Source organism: Colobus angolensis, unplaced genomic scaffold (assembly GCF_000951035.1).
Source record: "Colobus angolensis palliatus isolate OR3802 unplaced genomic scaffold, Cang.pa_1.0 Scaffold145, whole genome shotgun sequence".
Lineage (NCBI taxonomy): Eukaryota > Metazoa > Chordata > Mammalia > Primates > Cercopithecidae > Colobus > Colobus angolensis.
The window spans coordinates 5365406-5383775 of record NW_012114544.1 but is presented as its reverse complement, the minus strand read 5'-3'; positions in this window follow the sequence as shown (position 1 = coordinate 5383775).

The window sequence follows — 18370 nt, the reverse complement described above, 5'->3', positions numbered from 1 at the left end:
GCAGCGATAGAATGTTATAACCTTGTAGAATTATTAGACACATTTCTTGTGAATGCACAACAAAGACCATGCTACAGTATACAATGAAATAAAAGAAAATGTTCCCAGGTGAGTCTAATGTTTTATGTGAAATACTGCTAACGAGTTTGAAAAGATATAATGCAATATGTATTCAAGAAAAACAAAGCTAAAGGCTAATTAGACAAGAGTAAATATATGGTTAAAGAAAAAAATTGTCTTTTAGCAAAGTTCATCATCAGTTGAAATAAAACTCTTAAAAATCAAGTATTTATTGTGATTTTTAAGTTTTCAAATTTATGAAATAGAATAAAAATAAAATCTACCACAAAATTAAAATTTTTAAACATTGTCAATAGGAGACTGGGAGAAAAAGCATAATAAACTGAAAACTGATTCATAGCTTTGGGATATTTTTGAAATGTTAGATTTTAGTTCGGTGAATTTTACAAAGAAGCCATCCTTAATTCTAACTCAGAGCATTCCAAAGAAATCCTGTATTTTCCCCAATAGCATTCTATCTGATATAAATTCCTAAGGGCTAAGTTTTCTTTTTATTAATACAAAATCACTGTTATGCATTTTACATAGACACAAGTAATTCATACATATAATCACCAATGGTGGTAAAAGAAAAGCAGCTCCTGTCAGGTCTCTAACATAGCCTAAAACTATGTTTTCTTACCAATTTTGATCTCCCAATTTAACAATCAAATCTGAAATTTAGAGAGAATAACATTAAAACTACGGTTAATATGTGGTACAACATTCAAATACAAGGCTTGAGGTGAAGTGTCTCAACAAATTAAGACGTTTTCAGACACAAAAGTAATTTACAAGAATCAATTCTGACTACATAGTAGGGAGTTAAAGGCCTCTGAAGCTTTTAGATTTATAGGGAAAGTTTATGGTGGTTTCTCTCTAATATTCTGTTTTAGAGAAATATAATATTTCCATTTCTTATAGGAAAAGAAAGGTTCTTGGGGTTTTTCTCTAATATTCAATTTTTTTTCAAATGGGACTACATTTCTTGTTTTTCTGTTGTTTAGAGATTTAAATAGTAATAACCTTTGAACATGACAAAATAGTGTAATGGCTTTTAATTACAGAGAAAAATATATTATGCACAGAGCCCAATACTTAAATAATTTAGGTGTTTTAATTCATTTTAAGAGCTATATGGGGTAGAGAAAAATTAAGTAGTAGTAAGAAAGCGTAAGGCCTTATCCATATTTAATGCTCTTTCTTTAAGATAACTAAGGTTATCTTAAAAAATGATAAAACAAAGAGAACGCCTTACCAATCTCTAAAATAAAATGCCTGTAATACTTAATACTCCATTCAGAACTGAACATAGTGAGCATTCCTAGCACATTCAGAACAAAACCAGCCTTTGACAGCTGGACAGCCCTCTCCAATCTACCGTGAATCCTAATTCTGGACCCTAAAGTTCTAAACTTTACTTGATACACACACACAAACACACACACACACACACAAAACCTGCTTTCAGGTTTTCCAAAATATATACATTAACAATATACTCTTTCAAATATATGTATGTGAATATTTGATAGTATGTATTCTTTAAGAGGGCATCTTTTACTTAGCCCCTAAAAGCTCTATTCGGAATTCCATGAAAATATCTAGTTATCTATTAAAAAAAACAAATAAAATTACATCAATTATCTAGATAACTATCAAAGAAGAATTATTAGACCTTTACAGTAGTTAGAGGTTTACAACATTAAAAAGTTGAGAAGAGAAATATGTAGGCTCTCACTGTCTTTGCTTCATGTAACAGAGTATTACTCAATCTTATTAAGTAGGTAGGAAGACTATTCAGCATTTTCTGGGGACCATTCCCAATTTGAAGATGCTAATTTTATATCCAAGAGAAAGAAGTACATCTACTACGTACTGCTAAGTAGTCCAGACTATGTTTTCCATGGCTACAAGAAATGTAATTATCCTTACCTTGTTTTCCTCCTTAACCAATTGTATCGATAGCAACATTTTTTTGTCCATTCTACTTGAAATGAAAATATAAAAGCATAGAATACATTTGATTAGGGCAAAGAGAAGGGTTATATGAAAAACAAGTTAATAACATCAGCTAAGTAATTTTAAGAAACTAAATAAATGAAATGACATACATATATTTCACACTGGAAGCAGGACAAATTGAGGTTGTAGAAAACTCAAGTGAATAAAATAGTAAAAATCTCAAATGAGTGAAATAAAGACTAATTTGAGAAAAGTTTTCTCCAAAATAAACAGTGAAAAACACTGACAGATAAGAAACATTAGGAAAACAAACAAAAAAGACCAAATGTAATGTACAGTTTTTCTCATGCAATTTCTTGAAAAAAAAAATTCTTTCCATACTCCACTAACATTTTAAGTTAAAAAATAAAGTATAAAAGATTGTAACCATTCAAGATTTAAAAAGATTAAAGATTCCTCATAAATGAACACAAAATAGGCTTTTGCAGATTTTACTTTGAAATTTAGATCTGAAATAATGACACCATTACTCAAGAATTTTTAAATTTCTACTCAGGTGATACAAGAATTATACTGTTTGTCAAAAATATAAAAATGAAGACTACAATAGATGTAAGTAAACATTTTAATTTTCTATTTATTCCAATTTTCTGGAATATTTCCTCAATTTTTATTATTTTTTTTGCACTAGAAAATAGGATTACATTTTTAAAATTTTAATCAATTTTTTTTTTTTTAGTTTTCTTCTCCACACTTTGAATGTTTAGGAGCATTATTCTATCGATTCCACCAGTATTTCTTTAGTATGCCATCAAACAGGAAATCTCAATTTCGTTCACCATGTAAATGATTTGGTTTACTATAATAACTATTCTGTATTTGACTCTTGCTAGTATATATATTTTTTAATGTAGTATAAAGTTTTTTGTCCTTCATATTCTTTATCTAAGGCAGATTACTTAAAAAACAAAATTTAAGACTAATATAAGTTTGTATATTTTCAACTTTGCATAGAAAGACATTAAACATATTCAAAATTAAAGAAGATACTAAAATGAATTTGTGCATACCATTACCTAGTGTCAACAAATATCTATTCATGGTTAATCACGTTTCACATATGATTCTACCTAAATTCTCCAACTCCAAATTATGTTAACACTAATCCCAGAGATCTTATTATACAGCTTTAAATATTTTCACAGTTTTCTCTGAATGATAGATACTCTTATTGACCATATGATCATAATATCATTAAACATCTAATATAAATTAACAATTTATTAATATCGTTTCCACTTGGTTTTAAATATCCATGACTGTGTCTTTATTTGGTGCATAATTTCTTCATATGTTTCTTTTTAAAACAAATTTACTAAGATAAATGACCCTTGGTAATGGTCAATAATCCTTTCTAACATGTTGCCATATTTCCTTTACTAGTATTTTCTTGATGATTTAAAGTCTATAAATGGCATTGGTCTGTTCTCTCTTTTCTTGTAATGACCTTGATGTTGGTATTTGGGTAATATTTGCCTTATAAAATAAACTGGGAAGTATCTGTCTTTTTAAAAATTTTCTGGATGAGTTTATGAAAAATTGGTAGAACTTTTTAAATTTTTGAGGAATTCAACAGCAAAGCCATCTTGGTCTGGGATTTTACTTCGATAAAGTTTTTAAACTGCTAATTTAATCTTTTTACTTGTTATAGGTCTAATGATACTTTCTAATATTCAATTGTTTATAATATTCCTTTACAGTCTTTTTTATTTCTGTTTGGTCAGTTTTGATGTATCCTCTTTCACTCTTAATGTTATTAATCTGTCTTCTCTTCTTTTCTCTTCTTTAATCAATAGATATTTGTCAAATTTTGTTACTCTTTTTAAATAATCAACATTTGTGTTTGTTGATTTTTCTTTACAGGTTTTTTATTCTATATTTCAATAATCCACTCTAATCTTTATTATTATTTATTTCTTTTGTTTGCTTTGTGTTAGTTTGCTCTTCTCTTTCCAATGTGTTAAAGTTGTAGGTTAGGTTTGATTTGGGATTTGCCATAGATTTAAAATTTGGGTGTTTTCAACTATAGATTAGACTGTAAGGAATGCTTTAGCTGCATCGCATAATTTTTGTTATGTGTATCTTCATTTTCATTGTCTATTTTCCCATTTGGTTTCTTCTTTCACATATTAATTATTTAGAAGCTGGCTGATTAGCTTTCATGTATTTGTAAATTTTCCAAATCTCTTTATATTGTTGATTTCTAAGTCTATGTCATTGTGTCTGGAGAACTTTGTATGATTTCAATCATTTTAAATTTGCTGAGGCTTGTTTAATAGCCTAACATGTGGTCTAATCTGGTAAATGTGCCATGTGCACTTGAGAAGAATATGTATTCTGATGTTGTTTAGTGGCATGTTCTACATATGTTTGTTAGGTCTAGTTGGTTCATAGTGTTAAGTCTTCTATCAATTTTCTTATTTAAAGTCTGCGTTGTTGTTTCTGTTCTATTCATTATTAAAAGTTGGTTAGTAAAATTTTTTAATCCTATTGTTGAACTTCTCCATAACTAATCATTTATATTTGCATGCATCACTCACATACAGTTTATCTACACTTATCTATTGATTATATCTGTATTTATATCATCAACATTGGTTTATTTGAATCTAGATTCAAACAATGTCCATACATTGCAATCCATTAATATATTTTCAGAATTCAATTTAATGCATCGGTTTTCCAACACCTCTTTTTGCAATTTATTTGTTAGAGAAACTGGTCACTAGCTCTGTAAAGTTCACAGAATCTAGAATTTTGAACATTGCATCCTATGATGTATTTAATTGTTTTCTCATTCACCATATTCTTTTTGTAAACTTAGTAACTGCTCTACAAGTTTTAACAGTTTTAGTTATAAATATTTCCTACATAATTTTTCTAATTTCTAATAATTGAATCTTTCGGTAATGTCAGCAATTTGTGACATTTATGGCTTGGATTGATTAATTATTATGGGTGGCAAGTTGGGGGATATTTTATTTATTTTTTCCATGTAATAGTTAAAATATTTCTACAAAAGAAGCTTCCAATAATAAATATTTGCTTACCCCAAGAAACAATGTTAATGAATAAGACAAAATAACCATTTGATTTTGTTACTTTATCAGTTCTCCTAACTGACTTGATTCCCTAGTTTTCTCAAAGGTTTTTTGTCCTCCTCCCCCTAAGTTAGGTTCATTATTAAAAAGTTACTAAATGCATTTTATAAATTTCAATTCACTGTGATTATTATCATTTATTGATGCTTAAATTATCAAATCATTGGTTAGTGGAAACCCCTGAATTATTTTGACATGACCATAGTATATTTTGTTAGCTTCTTTGATTTCCAAAGTGCCAAAATTGTCCATGCATATCTTGTATATGTATCCCCCAAAGTTAAAATCACCCAATTTCTTAAAGGATTAAGCTTATTTTCATTATATTTTATACAGGGACATCATTTTTTATACTAACTTATATTGAGCTATTTATTTTCTAGGAAATTTCAGTTCACAAAGCCAGGACTCACACACATATATGTCTAAATATATGTATCTATAGATGTATGTCTATATACATAAACACACACATGTATATGTATAGTTAATTAATTTTGTAATTAGAAGAAATTTCATACTGATACTGTCAGGGATTTTGCTGTAATGCATGGATCTAGATTTTTTGTCTCTGTATATCTTTTTCCATGCTTGAAATTCAAGCTCTCAGTGACACCAACATCATTAAACATTTGCTTACATAATAATATGTCCATCAGTCTCAGAATAACTTTGCCAACGCTATGAACAATAAGATTAATAATTTACTAAAAAGAGTTTAAGATTTTATGCTTTGTTGTTATTGGTCATATCCCATTAGGAATGTGAGTAATAGCACTAAGTTTATAAATCATTTGATTCAATTTGTCCCAAAAATGTTCTCTTTAGCTATTTTAATTTTACTGGCCAAGATCTAATGTAGAATTCTATATAGTGTTGTCAAAGTTAGTAAGTCTTTTATTGTGAAACAATTGCATCTCCTTCTTTAGTAATATTTGACCTTGAACATTTTGTCAATTAGAAGCCATTTCATTTTAAAGAATGTCCTTATTTTACATGATACGACGTTTCCTCACGATTACATTCTGAGTTTTCATTTTGGCAGGAATAATATAAAAATTATATGGTTTCCTTTTCAGCAGTTTTTTTAGCATACAACACTGATGATGATTTGTTAAATACTGTTGATATCAAGTATAATCATCTAGTTAAGATACTGCCTGCCAAAATTCCACATATGAAAATGCCATCCGGGCATGGTGGCTCACACTTGTAATCTCAGCATTTTGGGTGGTGGAGGTAGGTGGATCACTTGAGGCCAGAAGTTCAAGACCAGCCTGGCCAACATGGCAAAACCCCATCTCTACTAAAAGAACAACAAAAAAAAAATTAGCTGGGCATAGTGGCACTTGCCTGTAATCCCAGCTACTGGGGAGGATAAGACAGGATAATTGCTTGAACCTGGGAGGCAGAGGTTGCAGTGAGCCAAGATCACACCACTGCGCTACAGCCTAGGCGACCCTGAGGCCCTGTCTCACAAAAAAAATTTTTTTAAAGCCATTTTTTCTCTTAATTCTCCTTTATTGATTTATTCATGTCTGTGTCCACTTAAGTATTTTTTCTTTATTCATAGTATTCTAATTCATCTTGTCATGATTTACTATATTTATATATAATGTATAGCATATATATACCATAGTGTATACATACATATGTATGTTTATACTTTTGTTGAGAAGAATCTGCTTCCAATTGACTCGTATATTTTTGATAAGACTCATCACTCTTCAAAAACTTTTTTTTTTGAGAATAAAATTCAGTGTCATCTTGCATATTTCCTACTTCTAGCCTGAAAGCAGACTTCACTGAAAGAAAAAGCTTTGGATACTAGATATGGGAGGTACATGTTTATTGTTACTGTTGTATCATCCCTCATAAGGTTTCTGGCCTCTGATTAAAATGTGACCTACATGCACATGCTCATATAACTGTCTATATACATTTATCTAACTCTGTTATCTATTCTTTATCCTTTCATCTATCTATAATTATCTAACTTTAATTGAAGTACATCCCCAATGGGTGCATTCTACTCTTTCACCTTTGATGTTGGGCATTTCTTCCTCCAGCAGTGAGAAACTAAGCTTTCCTTATCATAAATATCTTTACTTATTTGTTGATGCCTATAAAACATAGTAGTTTTGACTTCCTCTTTATGTGTTTGAATACCTTTTATTTCTTTCTCTTGCCTAATTGCTCTGGATAGGAACAAAAAAAAAAAAAGAAAGAAAAAAGAGTGATGAGAGTGGGCATCCTTGACTTGTTCCAATTCTTCAGGGGAATACTTTAAGCTTTTGCCCATTCAATATGATATTGGCTGTGAGTTTGTCATAGATAATTCTTATTCTGAAGGCACGTTACTTTGATGCCTAGTTTGTTAAGTGTTTTTATGATTAAAGGATGTTGAATTTTATCAAAAACTTTTTCTGCATCTACTGAGATGATCATATGACTTGTTTCTAACTATGTTTTCATGGTGAATCACATTTACCAATGTGTGTGTTGAACCAACCTTGCATCCCAGGAATAAAGCCCACTTGATCATGGTGAATTAACTTTTTGATGTGTTGATGGATCAATAACTAGAAAACCCTAAAGAGTTTTCCAAAAAACTCTTAGACCTGAAAAATAATGTCAGCAATACTTCAGAACACAAAATCAGTGTACAAAAATTAGTAGCATTTCTATACACAAATAACATTCAAGATGAGAGCCAAATCAAGAGGCCAATTCCATTTACAATAGCCACACACAGTCACACACACACAAGTACCTGGGAACATACAGAGGAGTTTAAAAAGCTCTGCAAGGAGAACTACAAAACATTGTTGAAAGAAATCAGAGATGACACAAATGGAAAAACTTTCCATGTTCATGTATTGGAAGATCCAACACTGTTAAAATAGACCTATGGTCCAAAGCAATGTACAGATTCAGTTTCGTTCCTATCAAATTATCAACATTATTTTAACAGGATTAGGAAAAAAAAAAAAAAAACTATTCTAAAATTCACATGAAACCAAAACAAAAGCCCAAATAGCCAAAGCAACTCTAAGCAAAAAGAACAAAACCATACATTACCCAACTTCAAACTATACCACATCACATTACTCAACTTCAGACTATACTACGAGGCTACAATAAGTAAAATAGCTAGATAACGGTACAAAAATAATAAGCACATAGACCAAAGGAATAGAATAGAAGACCCAGAAATAAAGCACATACCCACAACCAAGTGATCTTTGACAAAGTTGACAAAAATAAGCAATGGAGAAAGGACTCCCTATTCAATAATTGGTGTTGGGATAACTGGCTGGCCATATGCCAAAGAAAGAAATTGGACCTATCACCATATATAAAAATTAACCCAAGATAAAATAAATACTTATGTATGAGATCTCAAACTATAAAAACCCTGATAGAAAATCTAAGAAACACCCTTCTGAACATCAGCCTTGGCAAAACATTTCTAACCAAGTCCTCAAAAGCAATTGCAACAAAACCAAAAATTGACAAGTGGGACCTAATTAAACTAAAAAGCCTGCACAGCAAAATAAACTATCAGCAGAGTAAACAGACAACCTACAGAATGAGAGAAAATATTCGTAAACTATTTTTCTGACAAAGGACTAATATGAAGAATCCAGGCTGGGTGAGGTGGCTCACGCCTGTAATCCCAACACTTTTGGAGGCTGAGGCAGGCAGATCATGAGGTCAGGAGATCAAGACCATCCTGGCTAACATGGTGAAACACCATCATTACTAAAAATAAAAATTAAAAACATAGCCTGGGGTGGTGACATGCACCTGTAGTCACAGCTGCTCAAGAGGCTGAGGCAGGAGAATTGTTTGAACCAAGGAGGCAGAGGTTGAGCGAGCCAAGATTGTGCCACTGCACTCCAGTCTGGGTGACACAGCAAGACTCCATGTCAAAATATATATATATATATATATATATACATAAAACACTAAATATGGAAAGGAAAACCTGGTACCAGCCACTGCAAACACAAATCAAAATGTAAAGACCATTGACACTATGAAGAAACTGCATCAACTAATGGAAAAAATAATCGGCTAGCATCATAATAAAAGGATCAATAGTAACCTTAAATTTAAATGGGCTAAATGCCCCAATTAAAAGGCACAGATTGGCAAATTGGATAGAGACAAGCTCCATCAGTGTGCTGTATTCAAGAGACCCATCTCACGTGCAAAGATACACATAACCTCAAATTACAGAGATGAAAGAATATTTACCAAGCAGATGGAAAGAAAAAAAAAAAAAAGTAAGGGTTACAATCCTAGTCCCTGATAAAATAGACTTTAAACCATCAAAGATCAAAAGAGACAAAGAAGGCCATTACATAATGGTAAAGGGATCAATTCAACAGGAAGAGCTAACTATCCTAAATATATATGCACCCAATACAGGAGCACCCAGATTAATAAAGCAAGTTCTTAGAAACCTACAAAGAGACTTATACTCCCATAGAATAATAGTTGGAGACTTTTATAACCCACTGTCAATATTAGACAGAATAACGAGACAGAAAATTAACAAGAATATTCAGGACTTGAACTCAGCTCTGGACCAAGTGAATGTAATAGACATTTACAGAACTATTGGGGGAATCCCACCTCCGATATTTAATGTGGGTTCTTTTCTATTTACCTAAGTGTTGGTTGGTCTGAGAAATAAAGGGAAAGAGTACAAAAGAGAGAAATTTTAAAGCCAGGTGTCGGGAGGAGACATCACCTGTCAGCAGGTTCCATGATGCTCCCTGAGACGTAAAGCCAGCAAGCTTTTATTAGCAGTTTTCAAAGGGAAGGCAGTGCATGAATAGGGTGTGGGTCACAGAGATCACATACTTCAAGGGTGACAAAAGATCACAAGACAGGAGGTCTGGGCAAGATCACAAGGTCAGGGCGAAACTAGAATTACTAATGAACTTCCATGTCCAGCTATACATGCATTGTCATTGGTAAACAAGGTTCAAGAGCAGAGAACAGGTTTGAGTAGAATTTGCCAGGCTGGAATTTCCTAATCCTAGCAAGCCTGGGGGCACTTCAGGAGACTAGGGTGTGTTTCAGCATAAAGCAGACACCCCCCAGAGCGGTAATTTCAGAAGCCTCCTCTGGGAATCCATGCTTTTCCCAGGGTTGTTAATTATTAACATTCCTTACTGGGGAAAGAATTCAATGATATTTATCTTACCCACTTTCAGTAATAAGAGAAATATGGCTCTGTTCCACCCTGCCCACAGACAGTCAGACTTTAAAGTTATCTCCCCTGTTCCCTGAAAATCACTGTTATCCTGTTCTTAAGGTGCCCAGATTTCATATTGTTCAAATACACTTATTCTACAAACAATTTGTGCAGTTAATGCAATCATCACAGAGTCCTGAGGTGACATTCATCCTCAGCTTATGAAGATGATGGAACTAAGAGATTAAAGTAAAGACAGGCATAGGAAATCACAAGAGTATTGATTGGGGAAGTGATAAATGTCCATGAAATCTTCACAATTTATGTTCAGAGATTGCAGTAAAGACAGGTGCAAGAAATTATGAAAGTATTAATTTGGGTAACTAATAAATGTCCATGAAGTCTTCACAATTTATATTCTTCTGCCATGGCTTCAGCTGGTCCCTTCATTCAGGGTCCCTGACTTCCCACAACACAGGACTCTCCACCCCAAATCAACAGAGTATATATTATTCTCAGCACCACATCACACTTGTTCTAAAATCAAAAACATAATTGGAAGTAAAGCACTCCTCAGCAAATGCAAAAGAACAGAAATCATAACAAACAGTTTCTAAGACCACAGTGCAACAAAATTAGAACTCAGGATTAAAAAACTCACTCAAAATCATACACCTACATGGACACTGAACAACCTGCTCCTGAATGACTACTGGGTAAATAACAAAATTAAGGCAGAAATAAATAAGTTCTTTGAAACCAATGCGAACAAAGACATAATATACCAGAATCTCTGAATCACAGCTAAAACGGTGTGTAGAGGGAAATTTATAGTACTAAATGCCCACAGGGGAAAGCAGGAAAGATCTAAAATCAACACTCTAACATCACATTTAAAAGAACTAGAGAAGTAAGAGCAAACAAATTCAAAAGCTAAAAGAAGACGAGAAATAACTAAGGTCAGAGCAGAACTGAAGGAAATAGACACACAAAAAAAATCTTCAAAAAATCAATAAATCCAGGAGCTGATTTTTTTTTGAAAAGATTAACAAAATAGATATACTGCTAACCAGACTAAAAAGAAGAAAAGAGAGAAGAATCAAATAGACAATAAAAAATGAGAAAGTTGGATATCAACACTGATCCCACAGAAATACAAACTACCATCAGAGAATACTATAAACACCTCTATGCAAATAAACTAGAAAATCTAGAAGAAATGGATAAATTCCTGGAAGCACACACTCTCCCAAGACTAAACCAGGAAAAACTTGAATCCCCAAACAGACAAATAAGTTCTGAAATTGAGGCCATAATTAATAGTCTACCAACCAAAAAAAAATGTCCAGCACCAGACAGATTCACAGCCAAATTCTACGAGAGATACAAAGAGGAGCTGGTACCATTCCTTCTAAATTTATTTTAAAAAATAGAAAAAGAGGGACTCCTCCCTAACACATTTGATGAGGTCAGCATGATCCAGATACAAAAACCTGGCAGATATACAACAACAGCAACAAAGAAAATTTCAGGCCAATAGCTCTGATGAACATCAATGCAAAGATCCTCAATAAAATACTGACAAAAAGAGTACAGCAGCATATTAAAAAGCTTATCCACCACGATCAAGTCGGCTTCCTCCCTGGGATGCAAGGCTGGTTCAACATATGCAAATCAGTAAACATAATCCAGCACATAAACAGCACCAAAGGCAAAAACCACATGATTATCCCAATAGATGCAGAAAAGGCCCTCGATAAAATTCAACACCCCTTCATACTAAAATCTCTCAATTAAATAGGTATTGATGGAACATATCTCAAAATGATAAGAGCTATTTATAACAAACCCACAGCCAATATCATATCGAATAGGCAAAAGCTGGAAGCATTCTCTTTGAAAACCTGCACAAGACAAGGATGCCCTCTCTCACCACTCCTATTCAACATAGTGTTGGAAGTTCTGGCCAGGGCATTCAAGCAAGAGAAAGAAATAAACAGTATTCAAATAGAGGCATAGATTATTGATATTTTCTTGGTACATATTGCCAGTTGCCAATATAATTATTTTCTATAATAAATTATTATTTTAATATTGTTAATGAAAAAAACATTTACTTCATTATTTAATTATATCCTCTAATTTTAAAAATATGACATTCTGCAAGAGACGTCTTACACGTAAATTCTTTCAGTCCAGGACATCACTAAAGGACTAAGATTTTTAAAATACAAACAAACAAAAACGACTCTAATACACTTAGTTTCTAATTCCTGAGTATATGAATTTACAATAACATTAAGAAAAAAAAAGAGGCTTTCGAAGTCTGTCATAGAGAGGAGGCTATGCATATGCAAGGACAAATGATGTAGGGAAAATCTCTGTACCTTTTGTTCAATATTGTTATGAACCTAAAACTGCTCTAATTATTGGGGAATTATTTAAAAGGTAATCAATAAGCAATCTGTAGTTAAAAAATACCTATCATAAACTTAGGCAAGACAAACAGTAAGATGGTATTCATTATGTTTCTTTAGAAGTGCCCTTCTTTGATTTGGCCTCAGTAAGCCTAATCTATTCAACAACTTTCTCTTACACGATATTTTTACAAATACACTGTAGGTATATAATATCTGTTAGGAGTGATGGTTACAGAGGAAATCACTCTTAATTGAAGTCCTTGTCTCTTTTGTTTACCTAATTCAACAAAATAGGTATAAAACAAATGTTAACAAGAAATGTATATTTTGGAAGTCTTCTTGGATATGGGGCAATACTCTATTTTTATAAGAAATACTCTATTATTTAAGAATTTTGAAATTAGTTGTTAGCCAGTAAGCATAGCATAGGCCACATTTAGGGCAAATAAAATTAAATTGCAAAAAATTATATTTTTTAATATTTGGATGTATTCTAATATTAAATATATATATACATGTATATATTTATATATATACACATATGTGTGTATATATGCATATATACATGTATGTATATACACATATGTGTATATACATGTGTGTATTTATGTGTAAATGTATGTGTATATTTATGTATAATACGTGACACATAATATAAAATAAACATATTTATACATAAATAAATTATATTAAACAATATAAATGTGTATACATAAATATATAAAATTAGCCAGGTGTGGTAGTGCACACCTATGTCCTAGCTGCTTAGGAAGCTGAGGTGGGAGGCTCCCTTGAGCTCTGGAGTTCAAGGCTGCAGTGAGCCACAGTTGAATCACTGCACTTCAGCCTTGGTGACAGAGCAGGATTCTGTCTCAAAGAAAAACAAAAAAAGAAAAAATCTCTTAAAATATGAACACTAGAAACTTCACCTTATCAATATTTAAATATGAGTTATATATTTCAACTGCAATAACATCTAACTGAAGTTAGAAAACCTCAGATTCTCATTGGCAGAAGATAAAAAGTTAAATTAGCTACGGTACCAAATGAAGCCTGAAAGCCTGAATGACATTAATTTCAGCACACTGTATACTAATTGCTTGTACTTCCTAGAAAAGCAAATAAATTGACCCACATATAGAAAATATGAATAAAAATTGATTTATATTAAAAAACAATCAACCATCATATGAACATGTCAACAATATGTAATAGTTGAACTGCATTGTCAGTGAATAACGTCCTCCAGACAATGAGAGTAGAAGAGAGGTAAAACATTATGAAGTCTTTTGGAATTATGAAAATCTTTGAAAATAGTTGCCAGTTAAATTCAGAGGTTTATTATGCTTTGATTCTATATATTCATAAAGTATAATTCATAATTGCATAATTTCAAACTTGAGTGGCTAGAAAACAATGATCATAATGAAAAGCAATAGACAATTCAAACATATAAGAGTGGAAGGATTTTCTCTGAGGTGAAAATGAGTTTTCTTTTAGATATACAGAACTCGAAAAGTTGTGAAAAAAATATTATAAAGACAGCTTAAAGAGTCAGTTAGATAGAAACCAAAATATTACCTTTTTAATTGGTAAAGATTTTTGGAGAAGGCCAAGGCTAGATAGATGTGTGAATAAGTATGCTGCATATATTTCACCCTAAAAATAGACATGCTTACTCAGCCATTGGAGAATAAATGTAAAGAAGCAAAGCTGTTACCCATTTTTATCTCTTTTTTTTTTTTTGTCTGTTTGTTTGTGTGTGTGTGTTTTGTTTTGTTTTGTTTTTGAGACGGAGCCTCACTCTGTCACCCAGGCTGGAATGCAGTGGTACCATCTTGGCTCACTGCAACCTCCCCCTCCCAAGTTCAAGCGATTCTCCTGCCTCAGCCTCCCCAGTAGCTGGGGCTAAAGGGGCCCGCCACCACGCTCGGCTAATTTTTTGTATTTTTAGTAGAGATGGGATTTCACCATGTTAGCCAGGCTGACCTCGATCTCCTGACCTCATGATCCACCTGCCTCGGCCTCCCAAAGTACTGGGATTACAGGCGTGAGCCATCACGGCCACCTTTTATCATGACTTTTAAGGCATTACCTCCTCGGGAGAGAAAGCAGCTGACCCAGTCTAATCCTGCTTATAATAGAATAACCAGATACATAGGCTACAGTAATTATATTTGCTTGTTAGAAAGTTTTTGTCAATGCACATCTCATAGTAGGATTTCCCTGGTTTAATAGTACTAACAGGAAACAAATCACAGTCTGTAGGTTTAGGACACATGGGTCTCTGGAAAAGTGACACAAGCACTGAAACAATCTTGTTATAAAATGGAGATTTTCTCACCTAGATGATCACCATATGAGATGACCCAAAACCTTATCTAGAATCTATAACTATTACTCTGTGACAGAGAACATGTGTCTTATGTGAGAAGTGAGTACCTAAAAATCAGACAAGCTGTCCCAGGTCTGGCTGTGCTTTACCTATGCTACTTAGTTGCTTATATCGTGAAAATTATTAGTAAAGCTTAATACTGGCAAGATCTTTGATTTAGAGAGTTGATTTGGCAATCTGATTAACGGTAGTAGCTCAGATGTGCGCCATGAACAATAATTTCTTTCGGCCAGGATGCAACTACCTATTCATATTTGGTATAAAGTGGCAAAAGTTTTGAGGCAAATTCTGGGAAATAAATCTCACCAATGGATTCTGAAGTACATAGCATTATACCCAAGGGGTCTGGATAAGTGTATAAGAGGGAGTATAAGGATAAAGAAATGTTGAAAAGTTATTTTATTCCATGGATGTTGCTAGCAACTTTGGAAGAATCCAGCCTTTTGAAAGAGGATAAGATTGTAGAAGTAGGTAAAAGCTGCTAAGTCTTATTTTTAAGAAATATATTAATGTATATATTAATGTATGGTCTGCTTATACATTTTTGATTACCTGGAGAGATGTCCAATTCTCTCACAGAATAACTCAAGTAAAACCATTACCTAAAAGGCTATATAGGTCACTGAAGCCCCAGGTCAAATTATTACTAAATGCAAAGGACGTCTTATTAAAGAACTCAAACATTTTAAAGAGAAATACTAACAGAAGTATTTGGCAAATTGTCAATGGCATGATTTCTTAGAATTAATAATTATGAGACCTTACTAACTTTAGATACTGCTGAGTAGAAGGGATGACTTAAATCTTTACTACTGGTTAATCTTAGTTTTGGAAGTGAAAAATACCCATTCTTCATTTTATTACTGTTTATAATACACCTGTGATCTAAGTCTGTTACGTGGTAGAATTCCTCTAATTTTAAATAGGTCATGGGTCAGCTACACTGGGGGCTGGGGGGCTTCAGAAGACCCTAATGGATTTCCAAATGTCCTTCTACATAGAAAATCAGAATTCTTGAAATAAGTTTAAAAGTACATTTATATGACACACTCACACTCACATACAAATATATTGAAGAAAAAATTCTGAACATCTTTTGCATAGCAAATTGAAAGATTTTTGTCATGTAAAAACGTCTTATTTCAAAGCTATGACAAAGTACATATTTCAAAACAAGGCTTTTCGATACTGCATTTTAAAAAGTCTTTCTAAAAATACTATAAAAACAAATGATCTTTACAAGACCATAATAATCTAAAAATAGTAAATAGTGTTGTCTCAGTAGTTGTAGGATTTTTTATTATTTTTAATTTAAAAATTAATGAGTATAATAAAAAGAAAACTTAAGGTTTCTACTCCATGTAGATATTTTGAAAGTAGAGGTTTTTCAACTCTGAATAATTCATTCTCTTTATATCATTAAGGGACATTAATTTTTTATTTTAATATTGTTTTGTTACACTCCATGTAAACATACAATATTTATTATGAGATTCAATGCAAATAAGCAGAACAATTTAAAGTTTTATCTTTGATTTTGTTGGCAACTGATTTTAGGGTTGTCTAGATAAAGCAAATTGACTTCATTTGGGAAATGTCTTTTTAAGAATATGCATGAACCTCACTGTTTTGCTATTTATTTAAAAATGAAAACAGTTTTATGCTTTTAAGATTAAAAATGTGAAACATGCTTATTTTAAAAAATGCATATAAAATACGATTGAAATACAATTGAAAAGAAAAACTTACCTCTTTTCCTAATTCCAATTCATATGTGCTAAAAAATTTATAAATAGTATGTATTATTCATTATTTTGCAACACAATTACACACACACACACAAATACACTCACATATTAAAATGATCATATACATTTCTTTATTGAATTTTTTTTTTATGACAGCAGTTTTATTCAATACCCACTGGTGTGTTGTTGAATACAAATATTCTTATGATTTCTATATAGGCAATGTATTATTGTATAGCTTGTATACCATTTTGATTCGAGGATAAAAGGTGAGTTTTTAAAAATATTTTCCTACTATCACTTATTATTTTATTGTATTATATTACTATAAGATCATAATTATTGGAACTTTTCTTTTTAGTCTGAAGACAAAAACCTTGTTTTTTACTCTTTTTTTTTTTCAAACTCTACTTCCATCTGGAATCTTCTAATGAAAGTAAAAGTCTATCACCAATATTATTATTGTTATTATTATTTATTCCTACAATTGTAGATATATGTACAATTTTATCTTTCTGTCTATTAGGAAATTTCTTTAGTCTTGATTTTAAATAAATTCATTATGGTAGGTTTCCAGAGTTTTACATTTTCATCAATTTTCCCTGGTACATGGTGAGTCCCTCAAGTCTTAACCATGTAGTCTCTTAGATGCATATATTCAAACCTTCTTTCTTTTTATGAACTACTATGTTTTTGTCTTTTCTTTTTTTTATTTTTATCATGCTTTATATGTTGATGTGTTTAATTTATCTGATATCCAATTTTATTATATTTTTGTATGATCATTTACAATTATTTATAGTTTCCCCTTGATTCTAGGTAATTCTTTTTCAAATTTATACATTCGATTATCATTCTGTTCATGCTGCAAAAATATATTGAATGTTAATAATGTGGTAAGATTCACAAAGTAGGTTTTGTGGAAAAAAAGTTATTTTCTTTTTATTTTCAAGTCTATATATAAATATAATTCTATGAAATACATAAGCAATATTTTATATGTAATACAATATTACATATTATGACAGATTTCCCTAAGCAAAATATATTTAAACAAAAATGACTATACATAGCCATTCATATTTAGATTAAGGAGACAAAAATAGCCTGCCTGAGAAAATGTCATTTACAAAATTGAAAACTAGAAATCAGGTAGGCACTGGGTAGTAAAGAGAACATTTTGGGAAGAGGGGTGTTTGTGAAAAGAACTTAAGTCGGAAAATATTGTTATTGGTCCAAATTTTTGAAAGAAGCTAAAGTAATTGAAGTTAAACACACTTTGAGGTTGAAGACATTTTGTTCATGCTGCAAACATATATTAAATATTTATGATATGCAGGCCGTTGTTATAAAGTTAGCAGCAGTGAATTTGTGCAGGTCTGCAGCAAACTTGATTCTTGCCTCCTTGA